Genomic DNA, 12249 nt, shown 5'->3' with positions numbered 1-12249 from the left:
AAAGGAAGAGATAACATGCCAGATTGTGAAGATGAGTTTTTAGATTCTTTGACCTGAAAAAATTTGTTAGTGTTATGTACAAATGTTAAATCATTAACAATTTTCCTTGAAGGAAAAATTTCCAAACAATTTTCAAATGAGTCAATGAAAAATGGATGGAAGCCTTTCAAATAAAATAGCAATTTATTAATTGAATTGAATTGCTGGCCAGATTGCAAAAATACATTCTCTTGTTGACATTGCCTTTGAAAAGATAGAAGCTTTTGATGAAACATTAGCATTGATATAAATTGGAATATTAATATCTTTCGATGCTGATGATTATAATATGAAACTTGAATTTCCCAATTGGGCAATGCATCAATTGAGTGTTTGACAGTAAGGTATTCAATATGCCAGCGAAAAGTGTGAAAATTTTGCAAAATAAAATCAGAAAATAAATCTAAGTTTAAACAAAATAGCAGTGAAAGAAAAACTAAAATGAAATCACTCTTTGTACAATTAATGTTACAACACATTTGGGATCGTTTTGAAATAATTTCATTTTCACAAGGAATAACCAGAATTATGGAATTTAAATAATTTTGAATTCCAACTTGTGAAATAGAAAACGAATTATGATTATGAATAGGAATGGGAGTTTGATCCTCATATGAATCATAAATTGGAATGATTTCTTGAATGGTGAAATCATGAAGATAATTAGCTGCTCTAAAATGAGGATTAGTTGAGATAATTCCTAAATTGAAGCGTTCTTCATCCTCAGATGTTATTTGAATTTTATCATGAGGATTCTCTTGAGAATAATAAAAATCAACATCCTCAATATCAGAGTAATCATCATAAATAACTTCACAAGATTTCCTGGAATTCCCTTCGATTTCATCCAATATACCAAAACAAGGAGGAACAAAAATCTCATGTTCATTAGTGGCAAAAGAATGATCAATTATTGTTTCTTTATCTTGATAAAAACTTAATGGTACTTTATTTAAATCATCCTCTTTAATTTCTGAAATATCATTAATACCAGGAGGAAAAATATTACCATTATTGAAAATATCAGGATAAAGGGAAAAATGTGAACCTGAAACAATGCATTTAAAACTGTCTCTGTCTGAGAGCTCTTGTGCATTATGCTGATTGTAAATTTCAGATTGCAGATCATTCCTTTGCGTGTTCATGCTTTCTTGAAGAAGGCTGCTTTGTTGTTCTGATTTTCGCATTTGCTCATCATGGAGAAATTCAGAAATTTGTACAGCAGTTTGCAATTTGATTGCTGATTGTACTTGCTGATTTGCGATTTGATTTTCCGAATTTACTTCAAAGTAGCTTTCAGATTTCAAGGCGGTTTTTTCTCTAAAATTGTTGTTGTTGTCTTCTTGCATTTTATTAGAAATATTTTTCAAGCTTTGTGAAACCACTTCATCACCATTTATTTGCACATCCATATTGGGATTTTCATTTGTATTGGAAGGGGATGGAACAAAGCTTGAATCAATTTCATATGGATTGGAAATGGTTGGAAGAGAACAAATATATTTAAACCAATCTAATGATTCTTCTTCTGTAGGTTTATCTTCGTCTTTAAATTTTAAGCAATTCAAACGAAATCGCATATGAAAATCATTAACAGACTCATTTTTAAACCTTCGTAGATATTCAATTTCTTCACATACCTGTTCATAATCGTAGCCGTCGAATTTACAAATGAAAATTGTAGCAAATTGATCCCAGCTATGGATTGAGGCAACTGGAAGAGTTTTGCACCAGTTTTTGGCTTTTGCCGCAAATGTGAGAGTAAAAATTCTGCATAAAATGCCTTCATCAATTCCTTGAAAATCATAATTTGAAACATTTTGAATAAATTGAAAGACATGGTTAAAAGCAGAAGAATTTCTCTTACCGTCAAACTTTGCCTGAGACAAGAGTCTTACCACTTCGGGTGGAGTATTGGAGGATGCACGTCCATGGATACAACTCCATATTGGAAGTTTAAGAGGAGCCATCACAATAAATAAAGAATTAAAATTGAAAAGACTCCAACAGACAAAAATCTCAGGCCCTCCTTCTAGCGCCAAAAATGTTGATGCCTCGAAAATCGCTGCAACAACATTGGGGGATAACCACCCGGTCCGGACCTTAAAAGAAGCTCCTTTTCCGTTTGGTGTGGTGGCTCCGACTATTCATCTAGGTCCAGTTACCTTCTCCCTATTGCTATTGGTTTATAATGTATCTTTAACTACCAATAGACAGGGACATCAGATCACTTCTTCTTGCTGATCAGGCAAGAGAATGACCCTTAAGCTGATTTGGGTTCAGCCAAGCCACAACTAAAGTTTTGCCTCTTTGAGGAGAGGACTTAAAAGAATGCAAAATTACTCTAAATGCAAACTTATTTTATGATGCAAACAAAAGAAACTAATCTTAATCCTATCTTAATTAGGTAGATATAGATCTAACCCAACTAAGAGCAAGATAATTAAAATATTGGGATTTAAACATGCTTTGCTTATAATGAATATCATGTTAATGAAGTAATTCAATTAACTGATATTGTGGATATCAAAACAAATCCTATTGAGACCTTTTAACTGAAATAATAAAGCAATAACATTCAGGAAATAGTTCACAAAAATGATATTAATTATTAAATCAATAAATCTAATAATTAAACAGTAATATGTGGAAATAGTTCACAGCACATTACTATTCAATAAATCAGTTTTATAAGACAGATTTATGAGTAAATAGTTACTCAAAAATGAGAAATTAATCCATAAAAACAGAGATACATAATAACAAGATTGAGACAAATTACTCATTTTAACAATAGTGCAAAACATGAACAAAATGACACATTCTTGTTACCATAAAAATAAAACTGATATTTGAAATAGTAGTATTAGAAATACCAATTTATTGCATCCATTTCTCTGTCCTTGGTCTCCAACAACCCTTTACATTGCTTGAACTTCTACTTTCAAAGCTAAGGCCACAATAGTGCAAACTTTGCCCTTCATGTATAATTCAAACTACAAAAGGAAAATCTTCAATAATTCCCAGATCTGAGATTTCTCTCCTCTCTCCTACAACTCTAAATTTCTATTACAGTAGTGCTTTTTGGAAGTCTAGCATTGCAGAGGAGAGCAGCCCTTTTTACATTCTAGAATCTGTTATTTATAATATTTGTGAAGGAATTTTGGAGATGAGAGTTTGTTGAAGAGAAATCTGCCAAATATAATTTTACTTGCTCCTAATTCTGATCTTCAATTGCTGGAGCATTCTCATTGCTTGAAATCCTTTTCTCCATATCTTTTCCACTGTTTTCCTGCAAAAGAAATCAAAATAAATTAAAATGCAATCAAAATATCATTTCTGGCAATTAAATCAAACCCAATCAAATTCTATTTTAAATAAATAATTGAAAATAAAATATAAGCTCTGTATTGATGCTTGTAATGATTTGATTGGCAAAGGATATCATTGGCCAATGGATCTGCAATTAGAAGAGGCTTTGGATAAATGAAATTGAAGAAAATAACTCAGAAAATTGATTTTGTTTTTCAAAATTCGGAGCATGATCTTCTGCCTGATTTTTGACCCAATAAATGAGTAAATCTGTTGGTGAAACCTCCTCCAAAATGTTCTCCTTGATTTTCTCTTTCCAATGAGCCGTCCTGGGCCTCATTTGGCCAAGTATAACTCAATTTATGAGCTTCCAAAGTTGATGAGTCAAATCTGGCATGAATCTGGAAATTCTGTTGCTGGGCTAAAAAAAATGTAATTAAAAACTAATCCTAAATTAGTCTCTAATAAATTCTAATTTAATTGCTAATTATAAACTAAACTAATTATTAATTAACATTAATCTAATTAACTAATATATAATTAGCTATTTATAAACAAATTTAATAAAACTAATTAATATTAATCTAAATAATAATTAAATTTTAATTTAATTAAATTCTACATATTAATTAATTTATTTAATTTAAAATCTAATATATATGTAATATTTAAACTAACTATTATTTCCATATCTAATATATATATAAAATATTTAAACTAACTATTATGACCATACGTATGAGTTAAAGAGAAAAAGTCATTTGAAACAAACTTATACCAAGCTTTATGTAATTGTTTTTTATGCCTTTTCGCTATTCGGCAATCGGGAGGATGGAATATCGGGGGTCGTAAGAGATGTGCTTGTTTAAAAGCCCCCCGATGCGATAACCAAGTTAGCCCCCGATGCGATAACCAATTTATTTGCGATGCGATATAAAAGACTTTTGTTTAATCGGTGATCGGGGGTATGGAGTATCGGCGATCGGGGAGAGTGTGGTGTCGGGATTTTTTTTAAAATATGTTCAATAAAACTTCCGACGCGATCTCCCGATTGCGAAATAATTATTTTATATATATATATTTTTTATATATTAAATTTTAATTTAATTAAATTAATTATATATTAATTTAATTAAATTAAGATTTAATATTATTTTTTATTTTGATTTTATTAAAATGAAATTTAGTTAAGCTGTGAAATTGTTTAAACTACAGCCACATGAAAAATAATTAAAAATAATAAAAATAAACTACAGCCACTTGAATGATTGGGTTTTTTAGTTTTAGGATTTGATTTGGAATTTAGAGTGAATTTCTTAAAACCCCGATAATTACTGATTTGGCTGCATAATGAAAAATGTTAGTAAAACCCTCTACGAGTTAATATTTAAAATGAATGCCTTATTGAACTAATTTATTTACAAAATGCAATATTGTACATTTTATGCATTTTTAACCCAGGCTAGATAAATGATGAGATTTCAAAGGAATGTCATTTTCAAACCAGTTGACCAAATGAGGCGAAACAAACGTCAATGGGAAGCTTGTAAAAAATCGATTCTAAGAAAACAATCAAAACAAGAATCGAAAGAAAACTAAAAATTAACAAAAGCGTAGGGCAATCAACTAAAATAAAATCCAAAAAGGTGTTTAGCCAAAATTTTTATAGAAAGGGTCCCCATTAATTGAAGTGAACACATCAATAATGGGGGGGTTGTGTTTTTACCACAACATTACCGTAGTATGCTCCGAAGAAAATGAAAACAATATACAATCCTGAGTATAATCCGAGCTGATTAGAATAGGGGCTGAAGAAAGAGCCAATTTTACTAAATTGAAATATTTTATAGCCTCTTCCGTCCATGTCACTTGGCTGTCCTTCTTAAGCATGTTTGTAATCTCTCTTAGATGTTCAGCAAGATTAGGAACAAAGCGGCGCAGAAAATTCATCTTACCATTAAACGATTGAATCTCCTTCTTATTCCGGGGCAGGTCAATTTGCTGAATCGCTTCCACATGTGCTAGATCAATACGAATTCCATCCTTTGAGATAATGTGCCCAAGTAGTTTGCCTTCATCCATGGCAAACAAGCTCTTCTTTGGATTTAGCGACACACCATATTTTCTGCACTTTTGAAAGACAATTTTTAAATGATACAAGTGTTCTTCATCTGATTTGGAAAACACAGTCAAATCATCAAGGTACACAACCAAAAAGACATCCTTTTCATTGGCGAAAGCCAAGTCCATTGCCCACTGAAAAGTGGCACCTGTGTTCTTCAAACCAAAAGGAATTTTAGCGTAATGAAAAGTCCCCCACGGAGTGGTGAACGTTGTTTTGTCTCGGTCATCTTCATGGACTAAAATTTGGTTATATCCAGAATAACCATCGAGTAGTGACATGCGAGATGCTCCAACTACTCGCTGAAGTATGTGATCCATTTTTGGCAGTGGATAATTATCCTTCAATGAAACTTTGTTGAGATTCCGAAAATCAATGCACAAACGAATCTCACTTGTGTTCTTTCGTACGGGCACCAAATTAGATATCCAATCTAAAAATCAGATGGGAACAATGATTCCTGATTTGTACAACCTGTTTACCTCCTTCTCAATTGATGGCAGTAGTTTTAGATTTAGCCTTCTTAACTATTTTCTGAAAGGTTTATGATTAGGCTTAATAGGAATTGTGTGTTGAATTATATTGGATCATATGTCTTCAAGTCAGAATAATCCCAAGAAAACACATCAGCAAAAGATGACAACAAATTGATATATTTGTTCCTTTACCTTTTGTGGCAATGCTTTGGAAAACTTTACCATTTTCGGATGCTCAGCTGTTCCAATATTCACCTCTTCGACTCCCTTCTCTGTTGGCTGCAATGTTGGTTTGCGGGCTACGTCGTCATGATCAAAGAGTTCTTCTAAAGGTATCAAGCCTTTAGGAATCACGTTATCCTTGAGCTGCAACACTTCCATTTGATTGATCTGCACATCATCTTTACCATCATCATGTTCTACATCAATTGAGGTATCTTTGAACTTACCTTTGTTTTGCAGAAAATCATCAATCTCCTCCTCATCTTGGAAAACTTGCTAATATCTCTGATTGTCCACGATAGTTGGATGGTGTTTCACATGGATTTCAAATCTATTATTTGAGTTCATAGGAATCTTCAAATTACTTGATGCCTTAGTAAGTGCATCAGCAAAACTGTTTTGAATACGAGGCACACACATCAAGGTATAATATGAAAACAGCTTCAAAATGTCTAGAACAACATTTCGGTATGCCCGCATCCGAGGATGCTTTGCTTGATATTCGCCTTTAACTTGCTTAATCACCAATTCGGAGTCGCCATATACAACAATCCTCTTTTCATTCAGCTTTCTTAGAATTTTTAAGCCAGCGATCAAAGCCTCATTCTCAGCCTCATTGTTTGAGCAATCAAAAGCAAGTTTATAAGAACATACCCGCACATTACTAGGCACTTTGTTCAGAGCAGAAAAAGGACTGCGTACCCAAATCCCTATTCCAACACCATCATTTCCCACTGCTCCATCAAAATCCATGGTCCACAAGCCATCTTCCTCTTCTTCTAAGTGCTGAAACTCTGTTTGTTGTATTTTTTCTACTTGCTGTCCATTATCTTTTTCTGATTGCTGAATGGGATTGTCCTTTTCTTAACTTTCTTTCTTCAAAACTTCCCTGAAATTCTCTGCTATTTCTAGAATATCATCTGCTGCAACTAACTGACTATCAATCTCATTGAAACTATCTGAATACAAAACAAAAGACTCTAAATCTGCATGTACATAATTAATCAGATGATTAATTGGTTTCTCCTTGCTTGTAATCATGTATTTCATTTTTTGCTCCCGATAAAGTTTTCTCATTTGGCCAAACATAGGAATCGTTGCATAGGAGAAATCAAGTTGCATAGTTCCCTTAATCTTTTCTCCCTAAGATCTGGAAAGAAGCATTCCAAATCTAGGAGGTATATCCGCCACCACCACATCCATCAAAACGTTTTTTGCCGGAATCTGATCCAAACTGACCACCAAGTCTTTAATAAGCCCAATACATCTCACCCTGCTGGAATCAAATGAATAAAGATCATGGTATTTCCTAGTGATGTCCAAACCCAACTTCTCCATGATAGCCTTCGGCATAAGATTGTGGGAGGCGCCGGAATCAAACATAGCATTATGCAACACAAACTCATGCACTCTCAAACTGATATAAAAAGGAGGCACATCACTATCCAGAGACTCACCATTCAATGCCGGTCCAAAAATCAATTCAGGTTGATCATCTCCCACACTGACCATATCAGACATTGGATCAAAGTTCAAAATTTTGGAAACCTGACCTCTATAACTGTTGTTCCTCATCAGTTCAGTCAAGGGAATGGATACCTTCAATTTAGAAATTTCATTTTCTAAACTAAAAGTAGAAGTCTTCTCTACCTCTTTGGCTGGAACCTCTTTCTTCTCAGCTTTATCTTTTGATACAATTGGTTGATTGACTCTTTCATTTGCTGGTGGAGATTTGTTAGGCATAGGATCAACAACTTCTTTTCCTTTATTTGGTGCAACAGGTGGCTCATTCTTAGATGCTGGACCTTCCTTTCTCTTCTAGATTGGATTGATGGGGACATTTCTGTTTCTTAATGAATACTGACACTGCTGGGCAGACAAAGCATGCATATAACCTCTCTGATACTCATTCGACTCCTCTTCAAGAGCTGTGTCATTCACCAAGATAAAATCTGCATCCTGCTGTACAGCTGAACTTTCTGCATACTCATCATCTTCAGTGATAAAGGTGGGCATATCATCAGGAGTAAAGAAGTGATTTTCTTCTCCTATTACATGGTCTTCATCATCAGATTCGGGACCAACAAAATTCTGCTGAAGAGGTGTCTTTACTTGCTGCTGTTGTGATGTCGTTTCTTGTGCTCGCTGCTCACGCTGTTTGATCCTGAATTGAGGTTGCTGTTGTCCATGGAAATTAGGATTCCGGATCTGTGGTTCAGGCTTATCAAGTGTTAACCTTTCAATCATATTTTCTACCTTGCGGAGCACCTGATCTGAGGTAGAAGCTTCTTCCTTTATTGAAACTCTCTTTTTGGTTTTCAATCTAGCTCTCTTGTCATTCAAATTTGCCTCAACACTAACGGCGATTTTCTGCATTTCTTCTAAGGTAGCTAGATCTCTCTCTCTTAATTGATAAGCCATGTCTGGATCAAAACCATCCGGGAACTTTAGCAAAGCTGACTTTCTAGTTGGCCTTAAATCATCAGGAATTGCATTATAAACCACATTAAATCTAGTACAATAGTCTTGCACGGACTCACCAGCATTCCGCTTGATCTTGGTATATTCAGAAGTGATCTGAAGAGGATCTTTCTTGACTTCCCAGTGATCCAAGAACTGTCTTTGAAGCTCTTCTAATGTGGGAATACTTCTAGCTGTCAAAGCTCTGAACCATTTTCTCACCTCGACCACAAAAGTTTGCACGAATAATCTCATAGTCACGTTTTCTGCATCAATCTCATGAAGCTCGAAGAAATCTGTCATTTTGTCTACATGTTGCTGAGCCGTGGTACTTTGAGGAGTGCCTTCAAACAAAGGAATTTTACTCTGATAATTTGCGGGCATGTCACCCAAAACTTGAGGCAGCGTGAGAGGTGCAAACCGAGCAGCCATTTCTCTTGGTGGATTCGCAATCAACCTTGGAGATATTGGGGTAGAAGGTGCAGCTGATGTGTGAGGTGTATGAGGAGGTGTATGCGGAGGTGAATTTACAGCAGACTTTTGATCAGAAATAGTAGGCTGCGGGGGAAGTGTGGGAATGAAGGGAGGTTCGGTAGGATTTCTGGAGGCGGATGTCGTTACGGAAGATCCAAGGGATGCAGATGTAGCTTCTAGGAAATCAGCGATATTTGAAGCGTGAATTTCACTTTGGAGGTGCTTCAAGATAAAATTCTCAATTGATTTATTATTTCTTTCAACTTCAAGAGCTGCAGCAAAGTCAGGATTTGGAACTATAGAACCAAGCGCACTTTCAGATTTGGTTTCAAACAATGACAATTCAAACTTTTCATCAAAATCAAGCTCTTCAAGATACTTAAAAATTGCAGGACATGAACGAGATTTAAACACAGGAGTCACAGAGCTCTCTTGACGAACAATTCTTGAAATCAGATTGGGATTTTCATAAAAAGGGGGAGGATTTGGATCTAGATTAGCTCTGGTATATCTCTTTGAAGCCAACATGCTATTTTCAAGAAATCAAAGGAACATGAACAACTTGTTCAGCCTTTCAAATTCTAAACTTATCATCCAAAAGCTTAGAATTCTCAAATGTACTTTGGCAATTTACAAGTTCAAGTGTCACGATTACAAGCTAGACCGGAGATTGACTGAAGTAGCGTTTATCTACTTGCGCTAATGAAAAGCAAAAGCATTTCGAAGGCTACCTGGCATAACTTCAGGCTCCTTCTGTAGCTTATAACATAAATGACATCAACAAGAAAACAATTTTTTCCCTAGTATGGTCGCCACTATGTTAGAGCCTAGATTTGCCTCAGACTGAAAAGACAAGGTTCTAGGTCCACATCAAACCACGCTCAGCCTCGTAGCTAGCCTTACGAGGACAGGAGAGGGCTCTCTTCGGGTCGATCTCGGCAAAAGACAAGCGATGGGGCTCGAGATGACTGAAATAAAAGCTAATTTTAGGCTAGGTATGAAGTACAAGGGTTTGATTTGAGTTTTTGGGGGTTTTTTGCTCGAAACAGGGAAAAGCAAATTGGGCTTGGGGATGAGGCACAGTTTCTGCAGAGTTCTGATTGGGGCAAGGAAGGCAATCTTTTTGATGCTTTAAAGTGAGTGAATGGATAGATTAGACTGGTGAGGAGCTAAGGAGAGCAAGAGAGTCTCAATAATTCTCCTTAAATAGATGAAAACATGGAAATTTAAACAAATTCAAAGGCAGAGCATAGCAGTTAATGGATTCTACCTTAATCACTCATTTGTTCAAATTCAGAAGAAGAGATAGGAAAATGATACACATAACACTAATGAAATTAAAATTATTTAGAGAAGAACACCATCAAAACATAAAGCCACATGGATCCCAAACAGTGTTACAAAACCCTGGTCTTTCCTTAGCTAAAAATGTAGAGATAGAATGTACAATGATATGCCAAAGCAATCCCTAGTGTCCAACCCTAAAAATGACTTAGGAATTACATGATATAGACTATCCCAACCCATTCCCTTGCCTCTAGGGGTCAAGCTCATCATTCTAGGAGTTGTTTCAACCAATTCTAAACAAAGCACTAAAATCTAGGCAATCAAAACAACTTGCCTTTATAAGGTAGGAAACTGATTCATTCATTAAATTTTCACTTTTTAGTGAATGAATCCTCTAGAACAAGTAAATAAGTGCCAAAATTAGATCATGTTTATCCAATTGCATCAATATAGATCATAAATTACATCAAAAAGCAAAACTAGTCAAACTGGTCAAATTTCTGAGGTGGAAGGTGAAAAATTGAGCAAAAATCCTCTATGCGCCGCGCCAAATCCTATATCCGTCGTGCCACTTTGAGGCTGAGTTTGAGGCACTTCCTGAAGTCAAAATTGAGCCCAAAATAGCTCATTGGAAAGCCTTGTCTATCTCCTTTCCAACCTAAGTGGCATTTTTCAATTTGGATGTCATTTGCCCCTCCAAAACTGCAATCTCCCAGGACTGCTTCTTGTGTGTCAAAATAGGGGCAGAGAGGTCATTTTATGAGTGTTTTTGACCTCCTGAGGACTCAAAACTTGCCCAAAATTCTTGGCCATGCACCAGTAGTCATGATTTTTCATGCCAAATCCAATGATGTAAACTTTTTGCAATTTGGAGCTCCCTAGCAAAAGCGCACGCCACGTGGTGTGGCGCATAGGGAGAAAAACCCTGTTTTTTGTGCCAAAATTTGTCAAAATGCCAAAAATGCCCCAAATTTGTTGAAATTTGGGCTGGTAGTTCTTCATTAAGTTTCATGCTGGGCTAAAGAGGCTTCGGCCAAAATCTAAAAATAATCAAGCTCCCTTTGCCTCTTTTGCTTCCTTATTACCTTCCTCAATTTTGCATTTAAATTCCTGATTCGTGCCTTGCAGACCTTGTTCCGTGCCATGTAGTGGAAAGCCATGTGTCTCAGCAATACATGGTCCTCATTGGCCTTGTCCAATAGTCTCTCTAAGTGAATGTTGACTCTCTCGAGATTAGACTCCCAATCATCATTAATCTCTTGCTCCAATGAAGTGAGCTCAACCCTTCTCCTTTGTGCAGCTTGGCGATTCTCGCAGATGTTTTGTAACTCCATGATTGCTTGCTGATCTTCAAGATGTTTGTTCCTCTGCTCCAAGTATTTCATAGTCCACTTAGCCCTTTCCAAGTCAAGGGATAAGGCTTGGATCTCTGTTTGTTGCTCCTGGATGATCTCCCTAAGTGTGGCACTTTGTGGGCCCGTATCTGTATCATCATCATGAATAAGAATGAAGTCGGTCTCTCTTTCGCCTGAAGGCCCCTCATACTGCATTGGCCTCTTGCCTTTGTCCTGTACCTATGGTGCTGATGGAGGAAACGAGGCCCCTTCCACCCCAGGTGGAGATAACACTCGCTTCGCTGTTGCAAACAAATGTCTAGTGCCCCTCTGATATGTGATGAACACGGGCACACTAACGGTCTCATGGCACTCATACTGATGAGAAGGTCCACCTGTCTCATGCCCAACCTTTGAAAGTCCCTGTGAAGCTCTAAAAAGTCACGAGAGATGAAATCATCCCAAGTGATATCCTGTAATCCAAGCTGATGAACCACCAAAATCTTGATGAGAGAAAAATGGC

The sequence above is a fragment of the Pinus tabuliformis genome, chromosome 7 (assembly GCF_031772625.1).
Source record: "Pinus tabuliformis cultivar Carrire ecotype Pingquan chromosome 7, CPIR1, whole genome shotgun sequence".
Classification (NCBI taxonomy): Eukaryota; Viridiplantae; Streptophyta; class Pinopsida; order Pinales; family Pinaceae; genus Pinus; species Pinus tabuliformis.
This window is presented reverse-complemented; position numbering follows the sequence as displayed.